Below are 21134 nucleotides of genomic sequence, written 5' to 3'. Positions count from 1 at the left end.
AGGGAAGAGCCTAAGGAAATACCGACAGCTCTGAGTCATCTGGGGGCAGAAGCAGGGGATTACAGGCTGCAGAAAACTGCATGCCATGCCACTGACTTTCTTTTTAGAGCTGGGCAGACTTGTTCCTTAATCTATCCTGGCTTCATTCCTGAAGGAAAAAAAATCAGTTATCAGGGCTCAAGGGGCTTTGTTAATGGCTACATTCCTCTGAAACGGCATGTCAGTATTTTACTCCCATTGAAATAGTGGAAAGAAAATTGCCGAGTCTTGAGTTACCTTCCTGAGCCGCAAGGACTTCTGAGAGGAACTTTAAGCAGTGTTCTTCATCAGGTATTTCAAAGTGGCGCTCTCTGGTCCAGTCTCCCTGCACCCGAATTTTGCAGCCACCTTTAAAAAGAATTAAATCCACAGATACCTAGCTATGGGATATACTGCTTTATTGAGATAATATTCTCATTTTTTTTGCTCAGTAGGAGGTCCAGATTACAAATATTCTAGACACTTAATAAGGAGCACATGTCTAAGAGCAAGGGCTCTGGTACTGCAGTGGTAGATGGGATGAAGCAGAGAAGAAACCCTACAGGAAGACAGTACTCACAGTGCTGATGAACTGTATCAATGAGCAGACTGATCTAGCAATAGGCACACTAAATCATAGCTTCCTATGTCCCGATCTCTCAGATGTCAGTGCAGGGAATTCTAAGTTCTATCAAAAGATAAATTCATCAATCACCCTCTTCCTATTTCCACATTGGAAATTACTACCATTTCAAGTCCAGATCATATAGTATTCTAAAGCATGAAGGTAATATAGGAAATAACATGGTTAGGTTCAGAGTAAATTAAAAGTAGCAAGACTGGTTTGAAGTGTTCTGAAAAGATGTACCTATGTCTCATTAACACAAGTGAAAAATACAAGTAAAAATGAGTATCTTGAAGAATCTTGAAAATGTAACATAATAATCTATTCCAAGAGTGGGTTGGTTCAAGAATAGTCAATTGAGAAAGAGTAGAATTAGAAGCAAATTTACTGGGGCTGGAGAGGCGGCTTAGCAGCTGAGGGCACTTGATGCTCTTGCAGATGATTTGGTTCAATTCTCAACACCCACATGTTAAATCACAACCTTCTAGAAATCCAGTTCTAGGGGATCCAATGCCCCTTTCTGGCCTCTGCAGGCACCAGGCATGCACATGGTGCACATACATACATGCATGCAAAACACTTATACACATTAAAAATAGTAATACTTAAAGAAAGCAAATTTACTTAGCTTAAATTGGCTTAGCTTTAATTATTAAAAATATTATTTTTATTTTATGAGTGTTTTTGCTTACATATATGTCTGTGCACTACATGTGTGTCTAGTGCCCTTGGAGGCCAGAAGAGGCATTGGGTCCCTCTAGAACTGGAGTTACAGACAGTTGTGGGCTACCATGAAAGTTCTGGAAATTGAACCCAGGTCGTCAGGATGAGCAGTTGTGCCATCTCTCCAGCCCCAAGCTTAGACTTTTTAAGGGCACAACATACTCTCTCCTGTTTCTGGATGCTCTAAAATTACCGTCTGACCCAACTATTCAGATTTTGTGATCCAGGGAGCCTATGTACTTGTTTATATTCTTATTCTAATTGGTTGATTGCTCACATTGCTTTCTCGTGTTCCTTATACACTCCATAGTCAGGAGGCAGGACATATATACACATTACCCAATGCTCTCCACAGTCGAGGGTAACCAACAGTTTCAGAGGTGTCTGAAACTTAAGGGCTTCCCATGTGTGCTTCAAGACTTTTCAGATATTAGGATGGAGAAAGTCCTGAGCTGGCTGGTACTCTTGGTAACAATGATGGCAGACTTCAAAGCTAGAAGGCATTTAACAAATGGCTGTGGAACAGGATTTTTCTACACTTACAAATAATAAAGAAAGGGGAAAATGGAATTCATATCCCACTTCTCACCTTTGGTTCTGTTTTTGTCTTTTTAAAAACATCTCTTTTTTTCCCATCTTCATAGAACACAGTGATTTTTTTTTTGAAAATAAAATTACTGGTCAGAAGAATAAAAAGGATGAAAATGGAGAAAATGAAAGACAACCCAGAGGGCCACAGATAAGATACTCAATGGGGGATCCACTGTACGGAGGGGAACAAAGGCCGGGAGACGTATGTCAATTAGGAGCAGCCTTAAAGCTCCTGGGCAAAGCTTCAGGACCCGAGCCCTCCCTGTCTCATGTCCGTTACAATCAGAATAGGTAAACAAAGCAATCTCTATCTGACACAAATTTAGTACAAGAACATTTTATCTCTTTCCTACAACTCTTGAAAGACAGAATTTAGCAAATATAAAATAGATCTATTTGATGGCCAGAAGATTTCAGAAACTGTTCGCAAATTATCATTGGATGTTCTCTTACCATATTGCTTAGAAAATCTAACCAATTATTTCAAGACCCATCCTTCTGTTCTCTTTTCTTCCACCCTGCCCCAACTCTCAGCCTTCTGTGGGCAACAAACATTCCTATATCTTTCACTTCATCTGAACAGTCTTTGTATCTCTTGGTAGTTCTCAACCACAGCTGCATTACATTACCAGAGCTTTATTTATATGTGTGCAGGTGTGTGTACCTATACATGTGTACACACACAGGTGTGTACCTACACATGTGTGCACATACAGGTGGAGGACAGAGGTTAAACTCTGGTATTATGCCTCAGGAGCCATTCACTTTGTTTTTTGAAAAATACACAGGGTCTTTCATTGTCTTTGGACTCGTAGGGCAGTATAGGCTAGTTGACCAGGGAGCCTCAGGGATCTACCTGTCTTTGCCTCCACACGTTTGCCATCACACCTATTTTTTAAATTTTTTAAAAACATGGGTTCTGGGGATCAAACTCGTGTCTTCATGCTTGCAGAGAAAGCAGTTTACCAACCGAGTCATCTCCCCAGCTGTAGAGGTGGTTTTTAGAGCATACGGACATGTGGGCCCCACCCCAGGACAATAAAAAGAGAATATCTAGGGAGGAAGCCCAGAAATGTCTCACTGTGTAGCCCAGGCTGGTTTCAAACCTGCAACCCTGCCTCAGGCTCCCAAGTGCTGGAATTACAGGCACGTGCCACTACATTTGACTCCACTGGGAGTTTTAAGTGAAATACTTGCTAGGAATTCCAACATACAACCACATTAAAAATCAGAGGCAAATGCAAACTGACTGGTTTCCAAGTGGGTTACTCTTCCACAGCCCGGCCTTGTGTTCCTGGTCTCAAGTGATCCTTCTCCTTCAGTTTTTCATGTAGCTGACACTATAGACAGGTACTATCATGCCTGGCTTAAAACATATGCAATTCAATACCACCTGTAGACTACTCCCTCTCCATCTCTTTCAGAAAACTCCTTCCTCCTGAGGATTATCCACTGGGCTATACTGCATTCTCTTTCTTCCTCTATGAGAGCACCACTCTCTACAAACCTCAGAATTCAGGATCCAACGCCTGATACATAAAACCTCCACTCAAATTCCTGTCATTATTCAGTCTTGTTTCAAAATTGGTGCAGAAAATCCAGTTAACACCTTCAATTTCTTCACCCAATGACCTTCCCATTCCACCATTTCCTCCCTCCCTACAGGGACTCCCTCAATAATAACCTAGATTTTTCATCATGGAAACACCATCACCTAACACACATCAAATCAAACATCTTTCTGTGACCTATTATTCCTCCCAATTTACTTGCTTATTATCTTTTTACTGTAATTGTTTTGGACCTCACAGAACCTTGGCCCATTAATCCCTTTCTATCCATGGAAGCCTTCTTGCTTTCACTTCTCCTTTTCTCAAACAGATGTCATCATCATAGTCTGTTGCAAAAATCCACAATTGCCTTACCTCTGGTCTCCCACAGCACCTATTTGGCTAAATGTCAACCCACAAAAGTCCAACTAATTGCCTTCTCTGTACTTCTACCAGAGCAACCAGAGGAAATCAGCATACAAGTACACATACATATTGTGCTGGCTAGATTTATGTCAACTTGACACAAACTACAGTCATCTGAGAGGAGGAAGCCTCGATTGAGAGAATGCCTCCATAAGATCTGGCTGTGGGCCCGCCAGTAAAGCATTTTCTTAATTAGTGATTGAAGGGGGAGCAAGCCATGATGAGCAAGCCAGTTAGCAGCACCCCTCAATGGCCTCTGCATCAGTACCTGCCTCCAGGTTTCTGCCCTGTTTGAGTTCCTGTCCTGACTTCCTTTGATGATGAACAGTAATAGGAAAACATAAGCCAAGTATGATGGTGATCCATCAAAGCAATATAAACCTGAACTGAGACACATATACATTCAGATTTGTTATAATAAAATTTTGATCACCAACCTCAAAGGGACCCTCTAGCCTAGAAATCAATCGTTTCCCATAGTTAACTAGTTTCCTAGTATTATCTGGAATAACTATTTCACATCTTCCCATGTATTTTCAGATTGTGGACCAACTCTTTCTCATGTCCTCCCACCTCGGCAGGTTGCTTAACCTAGACTTCAAAGAATGAGAACCTACCTGTTTGTACTCCTATCTTCTCCTATCTGATCCAAAGAAGACCCCTTCCACTAAGATCCCAATCACTCCTCACATATCCCCTAGCCCTCTCAGGAATTGTACTTACTAATATTCTTTGGGTAGATGTTCTCCATTCCAAATTTACAAAAATACTCATCCAGTTGGTCTACTATGGACATTAGTTGTTACTACTTTTTTGAAGTAGCTCCTCCTATAAGTAACTTTGAAGAAACAGAATTCTTTGAATTAACTCAAATTATTTTCTCATTCTATAGAGCACCGTCCCAAATTTTCTGTGATGATGTGCATGCTCTAGAGCTGGGCTACACAGTACTGACACATATGGCTAGTTTGTACTGAAATGGAGCAGGGAACTTTAAATTTTACTTCTAATTCATGTAAGGTATATGCATTAGACCCCACTGTGTGAAACAGGACAGCTCTCGACACAATCACATCATTTCTCACGGTTTGTATATCATTCACGTGCTAGTGGTTTGGACCTCATGTCTGAGTGACATAGGTTTGGCTGCCAACTTGTCATCCACACACAAGTGTCTCAGAGAAATCTCAGTCAAACATGACAAACACTGCAGTCACTGTTACTGTAAGTCTAGTCACAAACCCTTGGTGGGGGCGCTCAAAAGCCCTAGGGGTAAACCTACTGCTATTACTCCGCTAAATAGACACAGTCTATATCAACCTCCCTCAAAGCTCTCACTCAGCCTTTATCCAAAAGTTTGGGCAGTGGATAGTGGTCAAGGAAGAAACTCACAACTTGTCAAAATGCAAAGGGTAAGTGTCAGTGGCATGCTTGGCCACAAATGGGACTTCTATATCACACGCCTTTCCCAAGGCTCAGGAACCATCTGAAGGAAAGGATAGAAGGACAGTAAGAGCCAGAGGCTGAGGAAGATGGAAACAAAACTGTCTTCCTGACATGACAGGACCACACTGCACTCGAGCTCACAGCAGCTGTGATTACGTGCACGGCACTTGCCCAAAATCAGCCCATCAACATTCTAGCATCAAGTGTAAAGGAGTTCATGAGCCCTTACTCCTAACTGAAGAGCTATGGGTAGCTGATAGCTTCAAGGGGAGGGAGAGTCAGTTCTCTTTAAGAGTGTGGCTCCTGGTAGGTTAACCACCCTGTAGTGGATGACTCCATGCCCAGGAGTAGGTAAAAACAATCAAAATGTATTATATAAAATTCTCAAACAAATAAAATCTATTTTAAAAGATGAATTTTTTTTTTTTTTTTGGTTTTTCGAGACAGGGTTTCTCTGTGTAGCTTTGCGCCTTTCCTGGAACTCACTTGGTAGTCCAGGCTGGCCTCGAACTCACAGAGATCCGCCTGGCTCTGCCTCCTGAGTGCTGGGATTAAAGGCGTGCGCCACTACCGCCCGGCTTAAAAGATGAATTCTTGACGGTCCTCTCAAAGGAAAACTCATTCTATCTCCAATGTAGTTATGCGAATGGGCACCATCATCTAGGTTCAGGTTAGAAAGCCTTTATTCATCCTTGACACTTCTCTTCCTCCCACTCCCCACACCCAAGCCAATTCTTCTTGATCTCACCTCCAAATTCATCTATCGAATCTGCTCACTTCTCTCCATTTCTATCACCACCATACTCTCCAGCATATGCAACCAAAGCAGCCTCCGAAGGTCTTTCTGCTTCCAGGCAAATGATGCTATATCAGCATAAAATCCTTAACTTCTCATTTTAAAATCTAAAAATGCAGATTCAAAACGGTGGCTTACAAGATTCTACAGGATGGGGCCATAGCCCCTCTTACCTTGGTGTTCAAGCCCTATTCCAGGCACCCTAACTTTTATGTCCCAGAAAGTGTCAGGGTACTTCTAAATTTGGAGTCTCTTGACCCCCTTTATCTGGAATATTCTTTCCCTCTCCAGTTGCTACCTGTCTCTTAGTCCCTCTGTTTCCAATCAAAATGTCTCTTCCTTGTAAATGCCTTGCCCGACTACACTGCTCAACTTAGTAACCCTTCTTGCTTTTTCTTGTGTTTTTAGAGAGTAGCACAGTGCATACACCCAAAATGTACTCAGATGTTTATTGAATAAATTTGTGAATTATAGGCATCTCTGTGGCTCTAGCAACAAAAATCACAGAAGGAAAAACCAAAGCAACAGCAGGACTATTACCTCTGTTGTGCTTGGATGATTTTGTGGGATTTATAACCAGGTTTGACAAATAGAAGGCACTCAACAAATATTTGTGGAATAATGAATAGACTAGGTAGGGTAATATTTAAAAATTAGCATAATAGAGTTCATCTAAAGGTCATAAAGATATAAAGGAAAGAAAAAGGGAAAATATATTCATCTCCATGAACAGGGAGAAAATTTAATAAATTCAGCATATATTCACAATGTTAAAGAACAGCAAAAACTAAATGCCTTTTTTGCTGTTGGTTTTGTTTTTTTGGTAGGTGACAAGAGTTTTGCTACGTGGCTCAGGCTAGTCTTGAACTTGCTATATAGCCCTAACCTTGAATTCATCACCATCTTGCTTAAGTCTTCCAAGTATTCTGACTACTGGAACATGCCATGTCTGGTTTAAATGCAGTTTCTTAATTTTGGAAAAAAGAACCAGCAAGTCGTTGAGCAAGAATGTCTTTAGCTGGGAAATGCCACTTGAGGCATCTTCACTGAAACCCAGAGCCACCCAAGGATTAACACCATTACTTAACATTGGTCCCCAAATTCTCATGAAAGACAGCAATGGCTGCAGCAATTAGAAATAAGGCAGAGTAGTTATTTGAAGATAATTAAGGTTATCTATCTACCAAAATGGAAAAAAACCAGCAAAAAATATTAAAAATAAATTAAGTGAAGTGGCTGGATAAAATAGCCATGACTTATTAGTTGCTCTATATGTTAGTAATAAGCAATCAGAAGGTAACAGAAAACCCCCTACAATATCAGCAAATCAAATCACCATGAAATTCTTAACCTAAAAATCTGATGTACATAAAGAAACTACATGGTTTTACAGAGAGCTATAAAAGAGGACCATAACATGCATTATGTCCCCTCCAGATGATTTAATTTTATAAAGAAACTAATTTAATAAAACTATGACAAAATAGCTATGGTGAACTATTGGTTATTAAAATAATGTTTAAACAACCAGGCATGGTGGAGTAAGACATTAATCCCAGCACTGGGTAGAGGGTCAGTGTCATCTTTGATTAGAGTTTGACGCTAACCTAGCATATATAGAACTCTGTCTCAAACGAAGAACAACAACAACAACAGCAACATTCTGTTTAAAATGATGTGAAATGACATAGTGGAAATGTCATGGCAAAGTGGTAAGTGAAAATCCATAATAAAAACTGTCAATAAAGCAGTAGGGGTAAAGCTCAGTTCCTCTGGGGTCAAAGCTCAGCATGAGAACCCTCCCACAAAAACTATGTAAAAGGATTCCAATTATATGGAAATATAAAATTTAAAACAGTAGGAAATGCATATAAATGTTAGCTACAGTATAACTTCAAGATTATACGATAATTTTCAAAGATTTTATATTTAATTATGTGTGTACATTTGTGCACATAGAGTGCAGGTGTCTGTGGAGTCTAGAAGAGGGCACTGGATCCCTTGGAGTTGGAGTTACAGGCAGTTGTGAGCCACCTGAAGTGGGTGCTGGGAACTGAACCTGGGTCTTCTGCAAGTGCACTACTTACTCTTAATTGCTGAGCCATCTCTCCCATTCTACCTAACAATTTTAATTTGATTCTTCAAAACCTTTGGATGGTCACAAATTATACATAATCAAGATGTATTAACTTTATAACAAGAAGGACTATTTTCAAGATGTTCACTAGTAGTATCTAGACAATATGTATTTACACTAAAATCAGTCTTGCCCATTAGCAAAGGGTACTATTTTCTAGGCGTTGAGCTCCGATTGTCAGTCTTGTGCAGGAAGTGCTTTTACTCACTGAGACTTTCTCCCTGACTCTGTATTCCTTAACAACAACAACAACAACAACAAAGACAACAACAACAAAACAAAAACAAAAAACCCTGTTTTGATGACAGGAAGGGTTTCATGCAGCCCAGGCTACCTCGGAACTCACTATGTAACTAAGGATAGACTTGAAATCCTGATCCTCCTGCCTGCACTTCAAGCACTGAGGTTACAGATGTGCGCAACCACACCCGGTTTATGTCATGCTGGGGATGATGGAACCAGGGCTTTTTGGATGCTAGGCAAACATTCTATCAACTGAGCTACATCTCCAACCTGGTGCTGTTTTTGCCTTCTCTTGTCTAGTTACAATGAAAGACAGATTCTGAGTTATTTTCTCTTTAGGATACCTGCAACAGAAGCTAGCAGCTAGGTTTACATAGCATATTAGGACTAGTCTTTAAGATATCCATATTCTATGATTAAAGAAAGGAATAATGAACCCAAAGTAGAAAACCATTCAGTACAAATTAATAGTGCCAAGGGCACAGACTGTCTCCAAACAAAATTCTGTGCAACCTGTAGCCCCAAAATAAATGGCAAGTTCTACTTATCCAAGGACTCCAGCAAGAGATAAGGCAAGCCATTTCATTTAGATTTATGTGGTCAGATACACTTTCCATAGCAACCACACAGTAGTCACAGCAGCAGTCAAGTGCCCCATTTTCTCCTCTCCAGAGCACAGTACAATTAGATGATAAACAAAGAACATCTTGCACAGAAAGTCAGTGATTTGCATCAAACTGATAAAAATGAAAGCACAGAAACAGCAAAAAGAAGACCATGTTCCCTTTGATGAATGGAGGCCTTGAGGGAACAGGGCTTTAAGTAGGACACAAATTATTTCAACAAAGAAAAGAGAATGCTCAAATAAGTAATTTACTGGACTCTGTGCCTTTCAACATAATATAAGGAACAGGGGAAAATACTGTGAGTTTACACAAAAACATAAAAAGGAGGTGGGAGAAAAGTCTACAGTATAATAGTAGTCGAAAGATGAACATTTATTCAGCCACAAAGAAAACCAGAATCGTGACATTTGCAGGAAAATGGATGTAACCAAATTACAATGACAGTATTAACGAAGTATCTCAGACTCAGAAAGACAAATGCTGCATGTTTTCCTTCATATGCAGAGCCTAAATTTTAATATGTTTACAGGTGCATCTGTATATGGGGGGGTACAGGTTATGAGACTGGAAAGGGGATCATGAGAGAGATCTTAAGGGAAAGTGGGGGAGAGGAAAACAGGGTAAAAGAATATATGTGACATGCAGGCAGAGGGAGGATCAGTAAGGTGAAGAAAGGGGTCAGGAGGACGGAGGCAGGCTGGTGTGGGAGGAAAATCAATAAAACCAAAGTAATTTGGTTTGAAAATGTTTGTTTGAAAATGTCACGATGAAATTTATTACTTTGTATGCTAACAACAACAACAACAACAACAAAAGAAAAGGCAACTAATGACTATAGGGGGGGGAGAATGAGCCTCACCCAGGGATGAGCCCCTAATTTGTTATCCAATACAAAGTGGTCACCTCTGAAACCACATACACACAAACAACAGAAACATATTCAGCAGGTTGTATTTATATATTTATGTATACATGCATGCATATACATATGTAACCATAATAATAAAAAAGAGGCTATCAATTTGAGAGTAGGGGGCCATGGAAGAAATTGAAAGGGAAGGACTTCAGAGGGGCTAGGGGGAGGATAAAGAAGAAGGATAAGAACATAATCATATTAAAAAAAATTAATATGGCCCGGTAGATAGCTTAGTCAGTAATGTATCTAGCATTTAAGCATGAGGACCTGAGTTTGGTCTTCAGAACCTACATAAAAAGGCTCAAAATGGTGGTGGATACTTGTAATCTGTGTTGGGGAAGCAGAACTAGGTAGATTCCTGGTACTTCCTGGCCAGCCAGCCTAGGTTAATTGGTGAACTCCAAGCTGGTGAATCCCTGTCTCAAAAAACAAAGGTGGACAACATCTAAAAAATGCTACTTATTGTCGCTGACCCAAGGTCTCAACACAAACAAATGCACACACATGTACATGTACACACACATGCATGCTCATCTGCATACACACAAATGTAAAACACATGTGAACGTGGGCCCGTACACACACACACACACACACACACACACACACACACACACACACACACACACCAATAAAAAGAAAAAAAAGACCTGTAAACCTTACGTGCTTTAAGCATTTTTCTAGCTCTTCTTTATAATTAATCAGTCCTACAGCAGTGATGTACTTGGTAGTGACAACACTTGCAGCTTCAAGTGGCTTAAAGCTCTTCAGCAGCAGAAGAGCTGATCACATTTCAGTTTTGTAAGGATTCTTAGCAGCTACCTGTGTTTTCTCAGGCTCAGATGGAATGGTTTTGAGAGATGAGGATAATTTGTAGGGTAGCCTTAAGAAAATGGCGACTACAGAATGAGATGGCAAAATACAAGATATACCCCCAAAAGTTTCTTAAATATAGAGTAATAAAGTCAGTATATATAGAATGAAAATCAACTCCATTCAGAAAGATACTCACTGTTTGAAGCAATATCAATCAAAAGAGTTTCTTCTGCTTCTAAGGGGAGGAAAAAAACACGACAGAATCACAGAGGAGAAAAAAACTACTCATTACCACCAAAGCACTATTTCATAACTAAATAAGAGCATCGCTCAGTCACCTCTCCTGAGTCTTAGAGCACATTAAAGAATTCTTTGATTGTTTTTGTTTGGCATATTTTGAAAAGGAATTTTAATAGACCCAGGTTATAAAGACTATGTATAATTCAACTTAAAAAAATTCTGATCAAGGACCCAACTGAGCTCCTCAAAGAATAGTAAAGGACAGTGTCTTAGTAGTACGGAACATGATAACATGTTCATGCAAGTGAAGGAAAGTTTAGCTCTCTGTGTTCTTTAGATCTTATAGAAAGCCAGGGAAGTGACTAGATGCCCCAGAACAGAATTATTCTCAGGATGATTCTCTCAACTCAGACATAGTCTCTGAAAATTTGTCAATGATCTCATTATCTCTGCTTTTGCCCTGTCTAAGAGTAGAGTATACTTAAAGTTCTTTTCTCTTAGGCTTCAGTGAATGTCTGTGGATAAAAGCTATCATACCCAATAAGAAGTTTCAGACTCTTACAGTACCATCTCAATTGGCACACTAGTCACAAGAGCCATCTACTGAAGTGATCACAGACAGATGAATAAAGAAGATCTAGTGCATAACACACAGTGGAATACCATTTAAGGACAAAAAGAATGAAATCCAGTCCTTTGGGCCATTGGATGGAACTGACGGACATTATGAAATAAACCAGTCACAGAAGGACAAATATTGCATGTTCTCACTTACACGTGGAAGTTTAAAAAAGTGACCTCATAGAAGCACAGAGTAGAAGCACTAAAGACTAGGATCGAGTAGTGGGTGAAGGGATCACAAGAATGAATAATGGATATCCAAGTACAGTTAGACAGGAAGACTAAGTTCTAGTGTTCCACCGTGTAGCAGGAAAACTACAGTATATCACACATTGTTACGGATCTTAGAATAACTAGATGACTTTGGGGGTTCCCAATAGAAAGAAACGGTATTAATTCAATTCGATCATAACATGTTTCAAATTGTTACACTGTACTCCCTATAATATGCAGAGGAGTTATGTGTCAATGGGGGAAAAAAGAAGACAGCACAAGCTGTTTGCAAGTTTAGAGTTCTCTTTTCTCTCGTTGGTTTTCCTGGACTTCCTTTTTTTTGCCCGAGTATCTGAACTTAACCTATCTTTTCCTTTCAGACTTCCCTAGATTTGAGCACAGGCTATTGCCTCAGAGCTGACCCTTGGTTCTGAGAGTTGGAATCAACCAGGACCTCTGTTGATCAGATGGGAAACCACACATTTTTCTAGCTCCTTCACCACACTAGATTCAACACCAGGTTCTACTATTCAGGTGCAAAAAAGCAACTAGTAAGGAACTAGTTGTCGAATAGCAGAATGTAGTCTCACTACTATCTGTGCCGGGTGACTGATGGTGAGTAGGAAATGAAGACATAGTCTATATTCACCATTGTTCTGTAGCACCCTTTAGTTCCACAAAACTCTGAGTGATTAGTTTTCCAAATAGAAGCACAAGTCAGGAAATGGAAAGGAAGTGAAAACTGAAGGGCATAACATTTCAATTTGTCATGGGGGAAACAATGGCATACGTGTTTTCCACTGCAATATAGCAACTGGCCATCTACTTCTTACTAAAAATAATAGAAATGAGCCGGGCAGTGGTGGTGCATGACTTTAATCCCAGCACTCGGGAGGCAGAGCCAGGCGGATCTCTGTGGGTTCGAAGCCTGCCTGGTCTCCAGAGTGAGTTCTAGGACAGGCTCCAAAACTACACAGAGAAACCCTGTCTCAAAAAAACCAATAATAATAATAATAATAATAATAATAATAATAATAATAATAATAATAATAGAAACGAGACCCTAGAAGTAGTAGGAAAGGCCAAAACCATGCTAGGACACCAAAACCTTTGGCTCTTTTGTGTTAGGCTACCACTTACAAAATAAGGTGAGTGCAGTAACTTATTACAGCATGCAGGGGCCTTGTTTAGAATGTTTCCCACATAGGGCAGACTCAACTGCTGACTTGCTTTTTGCCACACTGTAGACACTACTCCTGTAGGTATTTCAATTTACCCCCTCCTTTTTCTCTTCTTCCTTCCCCCTTTCCTCTCCTCTCCTTGTTCCTTCTACTTTTTGTTGTTGTTGGAGGGAGGGTCTCACTACATGGTCAAGTCTAGCCTGGAACTCTTGCTTGGCCTCTAATTTACAACCCTGCTGCTTCAGCCTTCCTCTGGGATAATAGGTGTGAGCCACTATGGCCAGCTCAGTATTTTTTAGTTCTTAATATGTACTGTGCTTTATTTTCAGCATACTGTCTTAAAAGTCATACACACTTTACAGGGATAAATCCTGAGCAAATAATAAATATGTGGGAAGATTTATGTACAGAGATGTTCACTCCATTACTATTTATACAAGTGAACAGTAATCCAAATGTCAGCCAGAGGGAATGCTTAGATTATGAGCTATTCATAAAATGGAACAGCATATAGCCATCAACAGCATGGACAACACTCATAATACAGTAGTAAGTGGATGAGAAAAAAAATGTTGAACAGGATGAGTCCTGCTTAAATGATGTATTATGTGCACAGAGAAAAATAAATGCTAGGTGTCTCTAAAGGATGAGAACGTAGGTGACTTGTTTTCTCTGTGCATTGCTGCTCTTTCTAACCCTTTTACAGCATGCATGTTACTGTTGTGAAAAGATAAAGTTCAGTGCAGAAAGCACCCGTGCAAGGTGGGACTCCAGTTCTCAAGACTCTACACTGAATATAGAATGCTTCTCCCTGAAAGAAACACTGGACCTGGATCTTTGGGAGACAATATATTTGTTCGCTAGTAATGTTTCCTTTCTAGAGCAATGTGAAGTTGCAGAAGCAATACCTCCTACACAGCTCTCCCAGGTTTTAAGTTTCACTGTAGCAAATGAAATAAGATTTTTCTATGCTCAGTCCTTAAATGTGAGGGCAGAAAGCCAAGTATTCCCTCCCCAGAGTTATGATTCACCAATGTCAAGGCTTAAGAACCAACATAACTGAGTATGAGACATTACAATCTGATACTTCATGTTGCCAAGGCAACTTAAATCCAGTACTTTGGAAACAAAGTGCCGAATGTGTGAATCCTTTACAATGGACAGAATGTTGGTTTAACCCAAGGTAGTCATTTAAATCCACATATATGTCAGTCAGCATAAAAGATTACTTACGCGTATCTCCAACCCTACTCAGGGAAGCAGGTTATATATGTATCTTAAAATATAATTCTTCAGCATTTTAAACATAGCACTTATCTTTTCAATGGCAGGTTAGAAGTGTTAACTTTTTCTGTGAAGAGCAATATATTTCATTTTACATGCAGTGATAAATTTGAATATGTATGATATTATACACTGCATTAATGACCGAGGCGAAGTCTTATAAAACTAGCTAAGTCATTAAAGCAAGTACCTTGAACACATCTGAAGTGGCTATTTATAGGGATGATATCTTGAACATGCTGTTCCTTCCCATGCAACTGGATTATTAACCTAGAACATAGAAGAATGTATTAACGAATAGCTACTGAAAATGCCAAATCTTTAGCAACAAAACACCTGTTGTCTTGCTACACAAATATAATCTGTGTTTATTAGACTTGCTGCATTTAGTCCACTTGATCTGAGCATCATGGTTGGTAGATGTTGCTCAAGGGCTAAAAGGATAATAGTGGTGATCAACATCTGAACATCCAAACTGGCTTACAGGCCTAAAGAATGTATAATAGTCTATTTCCTAAAATCAGTCTTCAGAGCATGCATTGCAAGTTATACACCTTCATTGGATAAATCTCAGACTGAAGAACTTACAGCTTTAAGGAAACTCATTGATGGCAGGGACTATGGCTATCTTTTTGTCATAGTATTTCTAGTGCTTGGCCCAGAGCCTGGCATGTCACAGACACTTATGTGCATTGAATCAATGAATTAGACAACCTGCTCATTAGCTTTTCACATTCGGTTTCATGTATTTGACCAAAGAAGGGTTCTGTCTCTTTCACACATAAATGTAGGTTGCTGGAGGAATAATAACAGTCATTCCTGGAACTGTCAAAATAACGCTAGCAACCAAAAAGGCAGCCCAAACCATAAGTGGGTTGTCTTCACACCCTTCGTGTATGTCCTCTGGTTTCTAACTTCAGGCTGGTGTTTTTATGAAAACACAAATGAATTTGACCCACAAGTATGAAGTGCAAGACTTCTAAATTCATGTATACTCACTCCTTACATTGTTGAGACAGGATTTCACTATTGTAGTTCTGGTTGGCCTATAACTCAGTATATAGCACAGGCTGATCTCAAACTCATCATCTTCCTGCCCAGACTCCAAACAAAGTACAGGGATTACAGATGAATACCACCATGTTGGGCTTTTTTTTTTTTTTAACTTCTTCTTAGTGGTACAGAACCAAGGTATAACCTAATTGGTAAACTGCCATTCTAAACATCAACTGGCTCTTCCACATCAAGTACTCTTCAGTTTTTTTTTCAAGAATACCTCTTTTCTTCTTGAGCCCCAGTTCAAATATGACCTCCTCTGTGAAGCCTTTTCCAAATACTTCCAAGCAGATCCCCTTAGCCTGGCTTTCCAACAGAACACTTAAACAGCAGTTATTTCTATTTCCCCTCATTGATTGGAGCTCCTTGAGAGCAAAGAACCTATTCAGTTTTGTCTACAGTCTACAGATACTCAATGACTACTGGTTGAAACAGTGAACAACTTGAATTAGACTATAAGCAGAGGTAAACGTTTAAATGAAACTCTCTGAAGAAATAAGTATTTTTTTTTCGAGACAGTGTTTCTCTGTGTAGTTTTGGTGCCTGTCTTGGAGCTCACTCTGTAGACCAGGCTGGCCTTGAACCCACAGAGATCCACCTGACTCTGCCTCCCGAGTGCTGGGATTAAAGGCGTGCGCCACCACTGCCCGGCCAGAAATAAGTAATTTTAACATTTGATTTTCTCCCGAACCTCCATACTTTTATTTTTCATTTTGGTCTCTCAAGCAAAGCTCTTCTATATTCAGAACCACAGAGCTAAATATGGAGATAGGCTTCAGGTTCTAAGACAAAAATGCCCAAAGTAAAAACTTCTAGACATCTAGGTCAGAGAAGACATTAAGAGAAAAAAACTTTTGAGGCTTATTATAATTTTAGGTGCCTCCAGTGAATGTTTTCAAAAGAAATTTCCCCGCTGCATCTTTAATCCCAGCACTCTGGAGGCAGAGGCAGGCAGTTCTCTGAGTTTGAGGCCAGCCTGGTCTACAGAGGGAGCTCCAGGACAGCCAGGGCTACACTGAGACATCCTGTCTACAAAACAAAACACAACACGAAATTTCTCAGTGGAATTCTGAATTATATTGCATAGGTTTAGATCTTAGCTATGCGATGCTGTAACTCAATACTTAACTTAATCTCAATTTCTGTATCTGTAAAGGGGCATGGTAAGTGCTTAGAGCCATCATCAAGCCATCCCACAGTAGCTGTTGCTATACCCTTATCATTTCTATAGATTCAGAGCACAAGGATTTGATTTCTCTGTGGGGAAATTGTCAAGAGTGCTCCCCTTGCCAAGTTTAAAAGTTCTTCTAGTACAAGAGACTAGACAAAACAAATTACTTATCCCCAGACCTGCTGTGGGCTCCCTCACTAGAGTTCTAAACCCACTAAACAGGGGAGACTAATTCCTGTGCTGTGGTTATTTCAACAATGTAGCTATTCCACTCATTCTTATAACTTTTTTTTTTATATAGAAGAGGAAACCAAGATACATAGAATCTACTGGTTTGTGCACTACTGGTTACACTTCTACACACCATTTCCACCTCTCGACATGGTAGTGGAATTGCATCTTTCAATTCCCTGTTCCATTGAATGTACTCTTATTAAACTAGTCTTCCTGGATTTTATAAAGTCTAGGGAAAATAGCATGAATGTTTCATATCAGCACAACCAAGCAAGCAGGATCTAGGAAATAGCTACTTTGCAGATCTAGTTGACAATCAGCACCCACAGTTACATGTGGTGTAACAATGACACCCATAGCCTCAGCTAAGTTCAGGCCAGGATAGTGATACTTTTTTTCTGTGTGAATTAGACAGCTTGAGACAGAGGATTTAAACATACGGCCTGAGACAAACAGTTTTTCATGCAGAATCCAATGTTAAGAGATGGTAGGATTTATGTGATCAACAATTGTTAAATGGGGAGGAAAATTGATTCCCAGAAACCAGTGAACCAAGGGAAGTAGCTTGTACATACACAGTGACAGGGTGTTGTGATATATAATGGTAACCATGGAAACTTAAGATGAGTCATTAGTAGCAAGGGGGCAAGGTTAGCAGCTGTTCGACAGCTTATCAAAATAATCTTTTGCTCAATCAGTTAACAGTATTTACTGAGCTCCTATCATCCAAGGAGGTGACATGCACTGATAAAATGTCAAATGTCGCTTTATTTCTATACATTTCATTAGCTTTTCTTTCCAACAGTCCAGTCCAGTGAGACAGCTACTGCCCTACGCCAACACATTAGTGAATTAATGAATATGCCTTCAAGCAAATGGAAAAAGAGGATCCAGGAACTGGAAGGGCCAGTCGAATGGGGAAAAGACAAGTCTGGAACATTAACAATACAGCATTTCCATAGCACTTTTACTTTGTAAGCCACTTTTTCATTTATGATCCCCCAGTCATACCTCCAAAAGCCACAAGTCAGTTTATGCTTTTATTCAACTTAAGAGGAAAGAAACCAAGGCTCTGAAAGCCTTATTAACTTGGTTACACAACACATGTCAGTTACAGGGTGTAGGAACTAAGAACCCAGTCTTCCTGCTTCCCTGTCCATTGCGCCCTTCCACTGAGCCTCAGGGCCTGGAGTTATCTAGCAGCTTAGAAGTTGGTGATGGGAGGCCTCTGCTCAGGAAGAGCTCACTCTTCACACCTGGCTGTGAACCTGTTGCCCGCTTGGCTAAGGTGGGTGGCTCCTTGCAGTTTTGGACTCAAGGAGGCTTATGGAAGAAGGCTCTCTCCTCCGTGGGAGTCAGGTGGTTACTTACTCATATTGCCCATTCCTCTGGGCTAGGGTCAGGGCGCAGGGCTCCCGGAAGGGACCCTTCATCTCCAAACCCTCCACCACATGCAGGCACTGGTCAAGGGTCTCTCTCTCTTTCTTTCTCTCTCTCTCTCTCTCTCTTTTTTTTTTTTTTTTTTTGCAAACTCAGCCAAGGAAGGGTGACACGGGGCCAGGCGCATACCAGCCGCCCTCCTTGGTTCCCCCAGTGTTCCCTCCCGAGCCTACCCCATTCCCCTGCTCCGCTCGCCCCAGGACGTGCGGCACCCCGGCCCGCGCCCCCCGCCCGTGTGGCCTCCCTTCCCCTTCCCCCTTTTCTCAGACGGATACTGCCAGGGGCTGAGCTCCGATCGGGAGCTGTGGCTCCATCAGGGCGGCCTCCAGGCTCTGCGGGGCTGCGGACTGCCGGCGGATTCCACGACACCGCCTCCTGCGGCCTGCCGCCCACCCGCCTCGGCTAGGCGGACAGAAAGGGCTCCGGCGCCACCGGGCGCTGCGAGCCTGGGAGCCCGGGAGCCCGGGAGCCTGGGAGCCAGCCGGGGAGCTGGGGAGCTGGGAAGAGAGAGTCTGACCCGAGAGAGAGCGGCGCCTCCCGCCCCCGCCCGCCTGCCAGGCCGCCGCAGATTTCGCCCCCTGCGACCAACCTGGGGAACTGCAGCCAGACACCCGAAGGACTTTAGGACTCCGTAGCCGGGCCAGCAGAAGGCGGGCTTCAAATTGCTTATCTGCAACACACCAGAAGGGTTCAGAGGACTTTGAAGATTGTCAGAGAAAAGAAACAGTCATACCAGATGATCTGGGCCGATGGGACCCACAACATGCTGAAAAAAAAAAAAATCCTTAAGGTTATGAAACCTTCTGTTGGCCATCCTCTAAAGTTTTTTTCTTTTTCTGTATTTTTCTTCCATCCCCTAAATTGGGAAATTATCCACAGTTCTGCCCTCTGGCCCACCCCCTATCCCTGCATTTCGTGCTCCTCAGGTGACTTCTAAGTATGTGAACTTCAAGCACACATGCCTAGTCTAGGCCTCTTACTTAATATAGCCCATTGTGAAAATACTACTCACTGACAAAACTAGCTCATCATTTCACTCAGCCATCAGCCCTAAAAACTTAAAGCTACACGCTTTCTTCCTCTCTCCTGATCTTTTTATCCAAATAAACCTTATTTATATTTTCTTTGGAATGACTTTTTCAATTCCTTGTTTTCTCTCCGTTCACACAGCCCTGTAAGCTTTTGTGATATCTGATCTGGGTTACTGAATCTCCCCCACCCCACCACCACCAAAGAAATTCTGTTCGATTCGATCTCTCCTTTAACTTTTCCAGTCTGTTGATAGTCACCAAAAAGTACTACCACTACAGTTGTGCTATTCATTTACTCCAGAATCTATATTTGACTAGATATCAAGACTTACTTTAAAGCTATGCCAGTTAAGACTATAGTATGAACACAGACCAATGGAACAGAATATACAGCTCTCAAACAGACCCATACACATATAGAAGATTGATACTCAGTATATTTGCCATTTCATATCAGTGAAGAAAGAATAGATTCTTCACTAAATATCACTGGGGATATTGATTTTTTTCCACGTGGAAAATTATAAAATTAGACCCTTACCTCACACCATGGATGAAAAAAATCGATTTCAGGAGGTATTATAGTTAGGAGACAGCCTGAGCCCACCAGACAAGCTGTGCATGCTCTGGAGAGCAGAGCTGGGGAGGCGAGGTTAACCAAGCACATTAGAGCCCAGAGGATCACAAGTGAGTCCCAGATAGCTGACATTAAGCTTTTCACAGTGTTAGATGTTTGCTTTTCCTTGACCTGACTTTAACTGTGTCCAGATTCTTCTCTCTGGCATAAGTAGATATGTAACTTATTTTCAATTTTTTTTTTTTTTTTTTTTTTTTGCAAAGAAGAAAGCCAAGAGATCAGAGCTAAGAGCCTTACCCGTCTGCTGCAGCTAGCCTCTTCAGCCAAGAGAGACCTACTTCCTGAGTGTTTGTCTTTATATAGACTTTCTGTTCTGCCTTCTCATTGGTTGTCAACCCAACCACATGACTGCCTCATCACTGCCTGTTTGTACAGACCTCCAGATCTTCTATGGTTGGTATTGAGATTAAAGGCGTGTGTCTCCAATAGTTAAGAGACATTAGATCGTTAAAAAGAATGTAGGCTTTTAAAATCATTGCTATTTTTAAAAGACTGAAACTTTTGTTTTTGTTTTTCAAGACAAGGTTTCTCTGTGTAACAGTACTGGCTGTCCTGGAACTCACTCTGTAGACCAGGCTGGCCTTGAACTCACAGAGATCCACCTGCCTCTGCCTCCTGAGTAATGGGATTAAAGGTGTGCACCACCACTGCTCGGCTAAGATTGGAACTTTTAAAAAGTTGTATTGAGATTAACATGAGATCCCAGAGAAAAGAAATAAAAAAGGGAATGGTTTAAAATTGTGTGTCAAAATTGACAAAGGGTGGAATGTCGTAGGTTTTGTAAGCTCAACACAATTAGACATATCTAGGAGGAAGGAATCTCAGCTGAGAATTGCCTTTTATTAGACTGGCCTATGGAGTCATTGTTATGATTACTGATTGATGTGGCAGAGCCCAGTCCACTGAGCAGATAGGCCTATGCTGTATACGAAAGATAGCTAAGCAAGCCAAGGGAAATGAGCCAGTAGGCAGTATTCCTCTATGATTCCTGCTTCGGTTCCTGCTCTAGCTTCTGTTGATGGTGGATTCTAACCTGTAAGATGAAATAAGCCCCTTCCCTCCTCAAATTGGTTTTGGTCAGTGTTTTATCACCGCAACAGAGAACAAACTAAG

At 41.0% G+C, this 21134-nt stretch overlaps 1 protein-coding gene across 1 annotated transcript in view; it reads right to left on the bottom strand.

Annotated features, from left to right (window-relative positions):
* Positions 1-18968, bottom strand: part of Ocrl (OCRL inositol polyphosphate-5-phosphatase) — a 56606-nt gene extending 37638 nt beyond the window's left edge. The window contains exons 1-4 of the mRNA XM_052738832.1: positions 18943-18968; positions 14643-14722; positions 11110-11148; positions 277-387 (exon numbers count right to left, since the gene is read on the bottom strand). The gene's annotated coding sequence lies outside the window, so the exon portion shown is untranslated. The remainder of the gene's footprint in view (positions 1-276; positions 388-11109; positions 11149-14642; positions 14723-18942) is intronic.
* Positions 18969-21134: the final 2166 nt, after the last annotated feature.

This window comes from Peromyscus californicus, unplaced genomic scaffold (assembly GCF_007827085.1).
Source record: "Peromyscus californicus insignis strain IS unplaced genomic scaffold, ASM782708v3 Scaffold_10__1_contigs__length_136768540, whole genome shotgun sequence".
In the NCBI taxonomy this organism is placed as follows: domain Eukaryota; kingdom Metazoa; phylum Chordata; class Mammalia; order Rodentia; family Cricetidae; genus Peromyscus; species Peromyscus californicus.
Note: the sequence above shows the minus strand (reverse complement) of the source record. Positions and strands in the feature narration are given on the sequence as shown.